Source organism: Hyposmocoma kahamanoa, unplaced genomic scaffold, assembly GCF_003589595.1.
Source record: "Hyposmocoma kahamanoa isolate Upper Pololo Valley unplaced genomic scaffold, ASM358959v1 76, whole genome shotgun sequence".
In the NCBI taxonomy this organism is placed as follows: Eukaryota; Metazoa; Arthropoda; class Insecta; order Lepidoptera; family Cosmopterigidae; genus Hyposmocoma; species Hyposmocoma kahamanoa.
The window spans coordinates 14,461,522-14,474,230 of NW_020653900.1; the positions used below are offsets into that span (position 1 = coordinate 14,461,522).

The 12,709-nt window shown below is 36.2% G+C and overlaps 1 protein-coding gene across 1 annotated transcript in view; it reads right to left on the reverse strand.

Annotated features, from left to right (window-relative positions):
- Positions 1-9,519, reverse strand: part of LOC113232374 (alpha-2B adrenergic receptor) — a 530,426-nt gene extending 520,907 nt beyond the window's left edge. The window contains exon 1 of the mRNA XM_026467065.1: positions 9,465-9,519. The gene's annotated coding sequence lies outside the window, so the exon portion shown is untranslated. The remainder of the gene's footprint in view (positions 1-9,464) is intronic.
- Positions 9,520-12,709: the final 3,190 nt, after the last annotated feature.

Genomic DNA, 12,709 nt, shown 5'->3' on the forward strand with positions numbered 1-12,709 from the left:
TTTTGGAGAACATTAATCGTTCGTCGTCTCATAGCCTTTCAGTTATTGTTCGTAATAACCCTTGAAAACGTGTTAAGTCTCCAAGCTGGATTACAAATAATTAAGCTTCTTATTAGCCGCTCACGCGATACATGCAGCCATAGGCGCATACCACACCTAGAGATGCCGGTGATGATTTTATACCGATTTATCGGATATCGAAGTTATAATAGGTAACAAAAACTAATATTAATTGCTATTTCGGTAACTAACCATAAAGCAAACCATAAAGTTTTTAATGCCTGGATCTGCCATTAAAAAAAATAAACAACTTCAAATATACGTCACGACAATCGTGTGTGTTATTGTTTGGACTGGTGATTTCGGTGTTTATTTATTGAAAACATACGGTAAGTAGCGTTTTTAAGTTTACCCTGAATATAAATGTTTATAAACTATACTTTAAGGAGTAATTTCATGGTAAACGTTAGAACCACTCAAACGGAATATTATATTTATCCAAGTACACCAAAAATTTCATTAGTGCTTTTTAAGTGCAGGATTTGCGGTGTATTATTGCATTTTATTTGAGATGTTTTTGTTGGTAGTACGGAGGGTATTTATTTAGCATTGCAGAATAATAATTTTTATTTATAAAAACTTGTATTCAAACTGAATCCTTTTCTAATTTGCGAAACCAAATAGCCGCCATTTTGTGGTAGGAGGAGCGCATATCGTGAGCGGTTAGAAGAGACGCGTGGCCAGCATTGGGGCGTGTTAAGGTTTCTTATAATACCACGTGACGGAACGAACAAGTTGTGCGCCTGGTGCTAAGGGACACACCTATTCATAACAGTTACAGTGCCATTCAGAACTTTAAATAGCAAAGATCGTAGGTGCACTGCCACTGCACCTGTCACCCTGAGACATAAGTTGACAAGTCCCATGTGCCTGTATTTTCACCCACACCCTCACCCTTTCAAACCAGAACGCAGTAATTTTCATAGTACTGCTTGGTGACGGAAATAGGCAAGGTGGCTGTATTTCCCAGGACGAATTCTTTTACTAGAAGCTCTACTGCTACTAAATTCATCGTTAGTGTAAATTCTCATATTGTTATCTCAAAATGTGTTACCGGACCACACATAAGCTTATGTTATTCAGTCCAAATAGAAAAGTTCAATTTATTCAAAGAATGAAGTAATTTTACACGGATTTTCACATTCATAGAGTAATGTGGTTCCGTTATATCCATTGTCAATTGATACTAACTGTACTATGTAACTGTGTGTAACTGTAGCCACCTAACGGATAAAACTCAACGGGTAAGGACTGATTCTGTACTTAGTCAGGAGACTATTATCTTTGGGGTTCCTCAAGGAAGCATCAAGGGCTCTACGCTTTTCTTGTGTTACATTAACGGAATATGTCAACTGAAACTGAGAAACTGCAACTTAACCGCTCACGCGATGCGCTCATCCTACCGCAAAATGGCGGCTATTTGGTTTCGCAAATTAGAAAAGGATTCAGTTTAAATATAAGTTTTTGTAAATAAAAATTATTATTCTGCATTGCTAAATAAATACCCTCCGTACTACAACAAAAACATCTTAAATAAAATGCAGTAATACACCGCAAATCATGCACTTAAAAAGCACTAATGAAATTTTTGGTGTACTTGGGTAAATATGATAATATTCCGTTTGAGTGGTTCTAACTTTTACCATGAAATTACTCCTTAAAGTATAGTTTATAAATATTTATATTCAGAGTAAACTTCAAAAATGCTACTTACGGTATGTTTTCAATAAATAAACACCGAAATCACCAGCCCAAACAATAACACACACAATTGTCGTGACGTATTTTTGAAGTTGTTTATTTTTTTTAAATGACAGACCCAGGCATTAAAAACTTTATGGTTTGCTAGAGTAGTTACCGAAATAGCAATTAGTATTAGTTCTTTTACCTGTTATAACTTCGATATCCGATAAACCGGCATAAAATCATCACCGGCACCTCTAGGTGTGGTATGCGTCTACGGCTGCATGTATCGCGTGAGCGGATAATATACTATGCAGACGACACAACTTTGACATTTTATGGTGATACTTGGAAGGAAGTCTTTGAGTGCGCACAGGAAGGTTTCTACACTGTTAGAAAATGGATTGCTGCTAATTCTCTAACTCTTAACACCGACAAAACTAAACTAGCCTTTCTTCCCAGTGGTCAATTGCCCTTAAGTAGGGATCTTCGTATTGTGGCACATTCTTGTTCCGATTTGATTTCCGATGACTGCACTTGTCCATTCATTGAAAAAGTCGGATCACTATTGATGACCGCCTCTCCTTCAGAGAACATATTACAAACCTCACACAAAGAGTCCGAAAACTTTTACATCTTTAAAAATCTTCGACATGTGATGGATCTTAAATTATTCAAAATGGTTTATTTGGCACTTTGTCAATCTATTCTATCATATGGTATATCGACTTGGGGAGGAGCTGCAAAAACCCATATGTTTGCAATAGGAGAGGGCACAAAGACTAATTTTAAAAACAAGCCTCTTTAAATCACGCTTATACTCCACGATTAGCCTTTTCTTACTTACAGTTCCTCAATTATATATTCTGTCGACTTTATTAAGACAACATGAGAAATAAAATTAATCCGGAACACTCCAAGGCTCAAAAGAGAAGGAATTACATTGTCTGCCACACAAAATCACTTAAGACGTCATTTGCACACAGGTTATAACATCTACAATATGGTAACATGGAAATGTAAAGATACCATATCTGCTCGGCTGCTTACTAATACGTATGATGAAACAGAGAAACTTTTGACTATAGCATCATAAAGGTCTATTGGCATGTGCGCACACACCCACATATACAGAATATTACGCTCATTCCCTCTCTCTCTCACACAGACACTAATCCACACACCCAATACACACACACACACACACACATACACACAAATGAAAACACTAACTTTTTAAATTACTTCCTATTGTACAAACTCACATATTATGTGCAAAGTAGACCTAAGTAAAGAATACTTTAACCGAGAGGTGGACACCAGGAGTCCTAAAATACAGGGGTTTCCTATACTAGGCTCCTGTCTCTCAAATATATTAACTTGTTAATTCCTGCTGTAAATTAGTTTTTAATCCATATTTGTGGGAGAAAATAAACAACTATATTACAACTATATAGGCCTTTATTTCCTGCCATTGTTTCCATTCATTCTGCTACAAATAAATAAGTAAATAAAACAAGAACACTAATATTTGTATTAGCATACTAAAACTTTGATGACATAATTACATTCAAGTGTTAACTCGTTCAAAACTTCATATACAGCTTCATAAGGCTTCCATGTATAGAAATATCATTCCGTTTGTTGCTAACCGAGTTAAGCAGCAGCAACTTGGGACTCTAATTCAATCAACAACTCGCTTTGACCCAACTGCGGTTTGAACTGGTGATACAGCCTTAATACAGCTCTTTTGTTTAATTTTCCTGTTCATATAAATTTAATGACTTCGACAGTAGAATTTTTATGAGTGATAATTTTGGTTTGGGTAGTCTTTGTTGTCATTATCGAAGTTCTAAGTGTACCTGGATTAGTCACATTCATGACACCAGACACGTCAAGCCCTGGAGATTACCAAACCATTAAAGTGATGGCTCTACCACCTTCTAGAAATCTGATGACAATTGAAAGGTCAACCAAAAAGCGGAATGTTTTGCTTGTACTGCTAAATAAGAATCGGTTTTCTATCGGATACATTTCGGGGGGTGTGCGCAGGAACTTTTCAATTTAGTTCCACCCTCACTGTTTCTCCTTCGGTCGACTAGAAGGTCCGGAGCACTCCATTCTTATGTCGTTGATATTTCACCTATTCGCGCTAAGCGCTTTGCTTCCTTCTTTCTGATGCGCATGGCAAAGGAATGGAATACTCTACCGGCATCTGTATTTCCCGAAAAGTAGAATTTGGGCTAGAGTCAATGGCATTTTTTAGGTAAACGCGTACCATCGTCGTTCACATCGTGATCGTGGCCAAGCGTATGTCTATTATATTTATAATAAAAATTAAGTTTTATATTGAAATTCTAAATTTATGTGTAAATATCTATTTTTGACGCCCTTTTTGTAATTTTTTTATAATACTAAGTGATGGAACAAACAAGTCGTGTGCTATGTCATCGAGTATAGAGACGAAATAAGGGCCAACCAACCCTGGCAACTCATCAGGCAAATAGGCTTATATCACTTTTAAATATCAACTCTCGTTTGCGCTGAAATCACAAATCAGAAAGCTGAAATGGTACAGCGCCTACAACTGACCTGTGTTTACGTCTCCGTATATTCCAAAAATATTTTGTATTTATTGGTAAAAATATTCTGTATTTATAGGTAATATCTCTAACTATGGAGGACTGTTTCATTCGGTGGTGTAGGAAAAAACAGCAAAACATGTAATTACAAAACAAACGGAATCACATTTCATCGGTAATGAAATACCTATTAAATATGTAATTTTTCAATTTTCGTCCATTAAAGCAAAGCTCAAGTTAAACTGATCCATTTGAAGTCGATTCGAATTTTGGGCTGGCCAATCGGAGCGCAGTTGTCACCGTAATGATTTGGCAGAATAGTTTTCAAACAAAATAAATGACATTTCGTCTCTATTTCTGGTTATATTCTCGATGGTTATTGTCACTATGGTTTTTTCTTCTTCTCTCTGTTTTGGTTGATAGCGGTGCGTTGTTTGTAAAATAAACTGTAAGAACGATTCCTTTGGTCTTGCTCACTTCTCATGATTGTAATGGTAGTACGCAGAGAAAGAGTTGCAAAGAAAAGTGAAAAGTATATTAGTATACGTAAAATACAGACACTATGGTGCCAAATCTTTCCTTAATGTCGTGTATTGTTGGACAGTTGGTAACGTACTATACTTATAAAATAAAGTGTGAATCACGTATTTAAGTTAAGCGCGGCACGTGACTAAAGTAGATCGCCGTGTGTCAGAGTTGTATCGAAGAATGTATGGGACCATACAAATAGCACGCACCCGAATCATTGATACAGTCCGCTACAGCTATGAACGCCTTTTCTTATACCTAGGGGACCTACGATATTAAGAAAGAAACTGTTTAAAGTAATTGTAATAAAAGTAATACGCACCGCAATATCGACGGTAGAAATTTGAAATGTCGTAAGGGACATTTTCCCTTACGACATTTTAAAATTCGATACATTACAAAATTGTTACCTTTAGATTGATGGTGGAAATTTGAAAGGGGCGTTTTACCGTAAGGGAAAATATTCCATTCGACATTTCCAATTTCGACCATCGATATCTTCCGAGCCAAAGTGAAAAGCACAATGTAGTTTTTATTCTAATTACAAGGACGTAAAGCCGGAGTTGCTATAGCGTCGCACAGAGCTGAAGCGTCGCAGAATCACGCACCTATGTGATAGATGCGTGTGGTATTGTAAGGGACTTCATGCCTACCAATGCTATACCTAAGTCGTTGTTTTACCGCAAGGAACGTTGTGGGAACAGTAAGATATCACTTGATACTTATAATAACCCATGTCAGTCAGAAAATGGTACACACGAAGAGAAGGAAGGGAGATGTAAAATAAAACTTCATTTGATATGCAAGTCACTGCCTCATGTATCTTTAATCCTGTGCTGATTTCACTCAAAGGGAATATAAGAAAATCTAAGGAAGTACGCGACGACGCATCTTATGTAAAACACTAACTGATATAAAGTAGATTTATGCAGAACTGGCAAAGTTGCGGGCCGTGGATGGGTGAGACTAGAGCAAGATCGTTGTGGAGGACACAATTTACAGGAGATTTATAGTAACCAATGGATGAAACCGAGCTTTGAATGATGATGATTAAACAAATGACCAATTATAAACTTTTATGGCATAAAAAGATTCCGGAAAAAATATTACCAAAAAGTGTGACAATTGTGATGAAGACCGACAATTGCGCCAAATACTAGGTTTCTAACTGGAAAATTCACAATTATAAGAATAGGCGGAGTAATTATAATCAAGGATATTTGAAAATGAGCTTTGTGAATTTCTAAGTAGAGTTTGTTTAAATTTCCTATCTCTCCTGAAATTTCTAGATTAGTTAATTACCTAGCAATATTGTATTAACTGGGAATGGAATAGGAGTTTTAGTAACAGTAGAGGTAAGGGTGCTAATGAAATCACTGGAACATAGGATTTGTCAACTTAAAACGGGCGTAAGGGCAACGCCCCTCAAAACTTTGCGATTAAAACGAAAAAAAAAGAAGAAAAAAATTGATGTTTTACAACACTGATTCAAAATGGATTATGAAATCATCGACGGAATAACTTAGGTATCATTAAGTAAACAAAGATTTGAAAAAGCGAAAAGATTACTTCTTTGGTTTACAAGGCAAACATACTACGAACAAGGCTCTCACCATATCTATGTCAAAATTGTACAACCAGAACAAGTTGGGCACACAAGTAACGTTCAGAGTTATTGAGCAAATATTATACTACCCCGATTTGATTCAATTTCCATTTACGGTCGACCCTTAATACAAATAATAGATATAATAATATAACGAAATAATATTTGTTTGCCGAAATCTATTTGTTCAAATATTATGAAAGGAATGCCTTAGATCTCTTGTGACGTTTCAATCAATACTGGTCTTTTCAAGCTGTTTTTCCAATAAAATTGAATGTCCCTACGGTCAACAACACATTTCGCGGTAATAAGAATTGTAAATGTATACGAATAAAGGTAAGTTTTGGACGAACTGTCGTTAAATGAATTGAACACTGATTTGATTTCGAAGTAATATTAATAAGGTTCAGTAAATTATGAGAGGGTTTTATGCCTGGTCTAATACGGGTTAGGGATTATAGACTTTATTCCAACGGTTGTGAGCTTTCTTTGAAATGCTGGTTTCATAGCGATGTTTTCCTTCATCGTTAGCGTGATGTATTGTTATTATACATTCACAAATGTAAATTAGAAACGTCGAGTATATAACCAGAAATAGACACAAAATAAGGGCATTACATTCCTGATAACTCATCAGTGATACATCACTTATAAATATCAACTCTCTTTTGCACTGAAATATAGACATCGCTAACAACTGACCTGTGACTGACTGTGACTATGCGTCTCCGTATATTCCAAAAATGTTCTGTAATTATTGTAATAAAGATAATATCTCTAATTCAGTGGTGCGGGGAAAAATAGCAAAACATCTAATTACAAAACAAACGGAATCAATTTTCATCGGTAATTAATTAGGTATTAAATATGTAATTTTGCAATTTTCGTTCATTATAGCAAAGCTCAAGTTAACTGGTCGATTTGAAGTGAAACAATTGACGACACCCGTCAATTGTTTCGAATTCAGGCTGACCAATCGGAGCGCAGTTGTCACAATAATGATGTGTCAGAATAGTTTTAAAAAAATATTAAGGATATTTCGTCTTTATTTCTGGTTATATACTATTGATATTGATGATTTAGAAATAAAAACCATAGGTGCATGACGCTATAGGGACTCGAACCGTCGAGTTATCACTTAACAAGCAACATTTCAGCATTCATTGAAATTGCAGCGAGCGAAGCAACTTAAGCCTTTATGCCATTTACTCGCCAAGCTACCAATGGAATTATTTCTGACGTTTCAATGTTTGAATTTCCGTCTATGGCCTCAAATATTCAAGGCCACCATGTCAAGTCTACGGGAAAAAATATTCAACTGTCAAATTTTTCACCAACAAATAAGCAGAACGGCGAAAAGAAAAGAAATACAAAGTAGGAAATCGACATTCCGTCTAGAATATAATAATATATTGTGAATATTATGGCATTCGTCTTAAAGACAGAATGCCAAACAGTGTAGTTAGAGAGCATTGTGGTATGAACGATGATGTAGTGACCAGCATAGAGACAGCAGGGGTTTGGTTGTGTAGAAAGAATGAATGTTGTTCAATTGACGGCACAAATTTATAGAGCGAATGTGGATGGAGGCGTAAGGAGAGGTAGACCTCGTCATACACATCTTGATCTGATTAGAGATGTCTTTAAAAAAGACTAAAGGGAGTGGAGGAAGCGAATGAGGTTTGTCAGGAATATAGCAAGTTCATAGTCTCTGCTTACCTCGGTGGGAGACAGGTATGATAATATGTATGTATAGTTTAGAAGTGAAAAACTTAATATTTAATTTATATTGAATTTATTTAACACTGTGCACAATTGCGCCATTAAGGTTGGAATAAAGGAGAGCAAGGGCTAGTGTTGCCCACATAAACTGTTGCCAACAAGAATAGTGGCCTATCTCAAAACCATCTAATGCTTCAGGGAAATGGTTTAAAAAAGCTGAGAAGCGTCTGCCGCTCAAAGTTGACGAATCGTAGACTATCCCAATGTTGTCATGTGATTATTTTAACCAATGAGAAGCTTGGAATGCCAGTCACAATATATTATCTAAATAAATCTCAGTAATAATTAAAAATAGGGTCAATTTGGGATTGAGCCACTGTTTTTGACACCAGCGATATAATTAGGTACCTAGTAACATAAAATATAACGTTCAAAAGTTTAAGTTCGAAATATTAAAATATTCAGGTGTTTCTCCGCGCACTACACGAGCTACTTAACGCAAACAACTTGTCTATTTTATACAAACTAAGCGCCATTTTGAAACTTTGTTTTCAACATTTCATGCTTAAAATCTTGCACATGTATTAAATAGACTACCCTCAGAGGACGTGTTATGGTTTCATATAAGTATTCTCTAAGTGACAGAGGTTATGTATTCACAAATGAATAAAGCGACAATTTTGTCATATCGTACGCTTTTATAAGAGTTAAAGCTGTTTAGACTTTCTCAAAGGTGAGTTTGAGATGATTGTACTTACTCATTGACTTTAGTATTGTAAGTCAATGTACTTACTCGACTAAATTAATATCAGGCTTAGAGCGACGACACACGGGCGTTACCGGTCCGTTGCGTCGCAACGTAAGGCCGGCCACATACAGTCGGAATTCTATTTCGGAACTTTGGTTCGAGATTCGTATACACGTACATTTATTTCCGTTCGGAATAAAAAGACTCGTTGAGACACGCAAGATATTAAATCCTCGTAGCGTAAATACGCATAGAATTTGCGACTACGTGTTGCGACCCCACAAAATCTGTGAAGGAATTGCAATCGGAACGGCTTTTTTCGTGCTAAATTCCTAATGTATAGTTTTGCTGTCTTCGAAATTCGAAAAAAAAGGAATAGATCGCGTGAAACTGGCGCTTGTTGGAGTGAGCGATTGCGCGCGCGACGGATAAGCGCAATTCGAGATCTTTCCCATTTCCTTCCAAAGTCTTTACACGCGCACGATTGCTGTATCACGCGCGATATAGTGTTTGTGTAATGTTGTCGATGACTTACCTTGCATTGTGGGTACTGTTCTGGCTCGCGCTCCTTCCGCCAGCCGATTAAAGGTGGCAGACACACGAGCGCGCTCATTAACCACACTGCTGTGATCATAAGCGCCGCTCTCGCCGGTGTCCGCTTTTTCAAATAATCGACCGCCTGAAACCAATAACAGTCAACATTATTAACGTGTTTATGATAGGAACAAATTGTTCATTCGGTATATACTGTCACCATCCAAAAAAAGGGTTTGTAGCATCTGAACCCGGTGTCGGTTTAAAGTTGTAACGGAACTCGAATGAGCCCAAATCGTGTGATCACGAGACTGGTTGTTTGTCAAAAATAATTAAATTTTATTCCAGTCCCGGGGACAGTTACACCTCGAAAGATGACATTAAATTTGTATCGTCTGAACCCGAATTCATTTTCGATAGATATCGTCATAATCGTCGTGTATTGTATACAATTCAATAATAAAGCGAAGATTGGGTACTATCAATCGCCTCCTACTTGCTAAAATTATATCATCGGAATAGTGTTCGGAAACAAGCTTATAACCCCTTAAAGCAACAAAATGTACCAACATCTATATATTATACAAATTTAATGTGATCTCTCGAGGTGCAACTGAACCCGGGACTCAAATTTAATTGTTTTTGACAAGCAACCAGTCTCGAGATCACATGATACTCGCATTTGGGCTCATTCGGGTTCCGTTGCAAAATTTAACCCGACGCCGGGTTCAGATGCCACAAACGCCAAAAAAGGTCAATTTCGGAAGATCACAATAAGTTTATGAAAATATATCCTGTAAATATTTTTATATTGAAAAGACTTTTAGACGGTTTCTGTTGGTTTCTAAAAATATTTTGATAGTTATTCATAACAGGAAATTAAACTATTTTTACCGGATTTAAATCGCGTGTATTTGTTTTTCAAACAAACCAACGTCTCGGGCCCTTTACAGGCCCCAAGTCCCGTGTTAGTTAAGCGTAACCGTGGGGCCTGATTATTAGTTAGAACAACAACATTTAGGACATCAGGCAATTGAACATCATCCCTAAATACGTTTTACTGCTGTGGTCTCCTCTAATGACAGTGTTTGGCCCATAGTTAACGAAAGTAACCACTGGGAACAATTTGTCAATTTGTAACTGTCTTTGTTATTATTGAAACAGCTTCCTAGTTCAATTGTAAGCAATACCAAACAAGGGTCCCGTATTCAAGTTTGAGGCCAAATTGTCAACTACCTTTACAAACTTCCAACTTACACCGAAACTCTAAAAGGGATCGTTTGTGCTGTTACTCAAGATGACTTTATAAGTTAAACTTGTTTTTCGTATGATGTAGAGAATTTATTTAAATTTAAACTCACGGATAATGAGTCATTACCATTAATAATTAGCGTAATTTTCGATCAATCAAACCATTTATTGTGTAGGTATGCACGTCTAAAAGGTTTTAAGTGACATTGTTGTATTGACTTCTTAGGTTTTCGCAGGTTGGTTGCATATTGGTTTGCACATAGGAAATGAAATTGTTTTGCCAGATTTTTACTGTAAAAATAGTTTCTAGACATTGTTGTGCCAGTAAGTTATGCCAATTTTACGACATACAAAAGCATGGAACCTAGGCACTACTGCTGCTTTTCAGGTTCCACCTTCATACATGGACATTCGCTGCTGACAATTGCCAATCATCACAGGAATTACATTTTAAATTTATAAGACATGCTTAAAATCAATTTATTATTGCGATTGGCACACGAGTATATATATATATATATATATATATATATATATATATATAAAATATTAAATGTAAAAGAATATTAAATACCGGATACAAACGGCACTGGAAGGTCTCAACTTCTTACATACTTTTAAACTTACTTCGGTGACAAATAAATTACGAAGAAACTTAAAAAATAAAGAAACTTTAATAATGAATCACAAATATTGATAGGTCTCCTTAATGCACGTCGTCAAAAACACTGGATTACAAAATACACGGGATGTCGCCATTCTTCTTTTTAACATCTGTTGGTTACCTGCAGAACCTGCGGTCACCGCCTGAAACTCTATTCTATGTATATTCTATATATACATGTTTTCGCGCTGTGATCGACTCAATGTCAATGTACATACATGTCCATACACAACGCTTTGCTAGTTTCTACACTGAAGTTTGGTAGTGAAAATTGGGTGTGGCAGATGAAGCATGAAAGTAGAATTAACGCAATGGAGATGAGATCTTTGAAAAAAAAATTGTGAAATAAAGTTGAATGATACAATGAAGAAAACAATAATACGTGAAAGATGCGGCTTGAAAGAGGATGTGGTGACTAGAATAGAGAAAGGAATGTTGAGGTGGTTTAGGCATGTAGAGCGGATGGATGTAAGAAGAATCATCAAACCGATTTATGATGCGAATGTGGATGAAAGAGTTCTAGAAGCACGTCTCAAAAGGACTTACATTGACCAGATCAGTGATGTCCTCAAAAAGGCTAGGATCGATGATGACAAGAATAAAAGAAGTTGTGTGAAAAGGGTAGTCGTGTCAGGATAGAGTAAGGTGATGTTCTGTGATCTTTGCCTACATTCGATTACTTTTTATGTGATTACATTAAGTCATCGGCTTATGCTAACAAGCCAACAACATCAAATAAGAGCAGGAATAATATCAAATGCGAAATTGCCAACGTTTCGGCCGATATGTGACTGGTGAACAATTGGCTCCAAAGAATTGGACCCCGCGAATGTGTTCACGGTGGTCATATGAACAAGATCGAATACCATTCTTAAATGTAGCATGTACACTGCAACTGGAATAAATATCAGCTCAATATCTTAATTATTCTGAGTTTTATTGAAATATAAAATTGTTATGTCCGAATCAAACAACGTCTATCAAAATCCTATGTCAGTAAAAATATTTTATAAACTTCCAGAATATTTACAAAACAGAACCAAATATAAATAAATTCATAAATGCATTGCAAGTATAATTAATATACTTGGTAATAACAACACATATAAAGCACCGATAAATAAATAAATAGTTTAGGATAGATACAATGTTGATGACTATAAAATTGGCAATGAAGACCTTCCTTGAAGTAATTCAGTTTATTGCATGCCATCTTGTTTTATGGCTGCCGTGATGGTTTTCATGGTAGCAATCAAATTAATTAAAAACAAAGTGTATTTGACAGAGCACTGACCTAGATTCCGCTCATTCTTATTGACGGAACATAAACG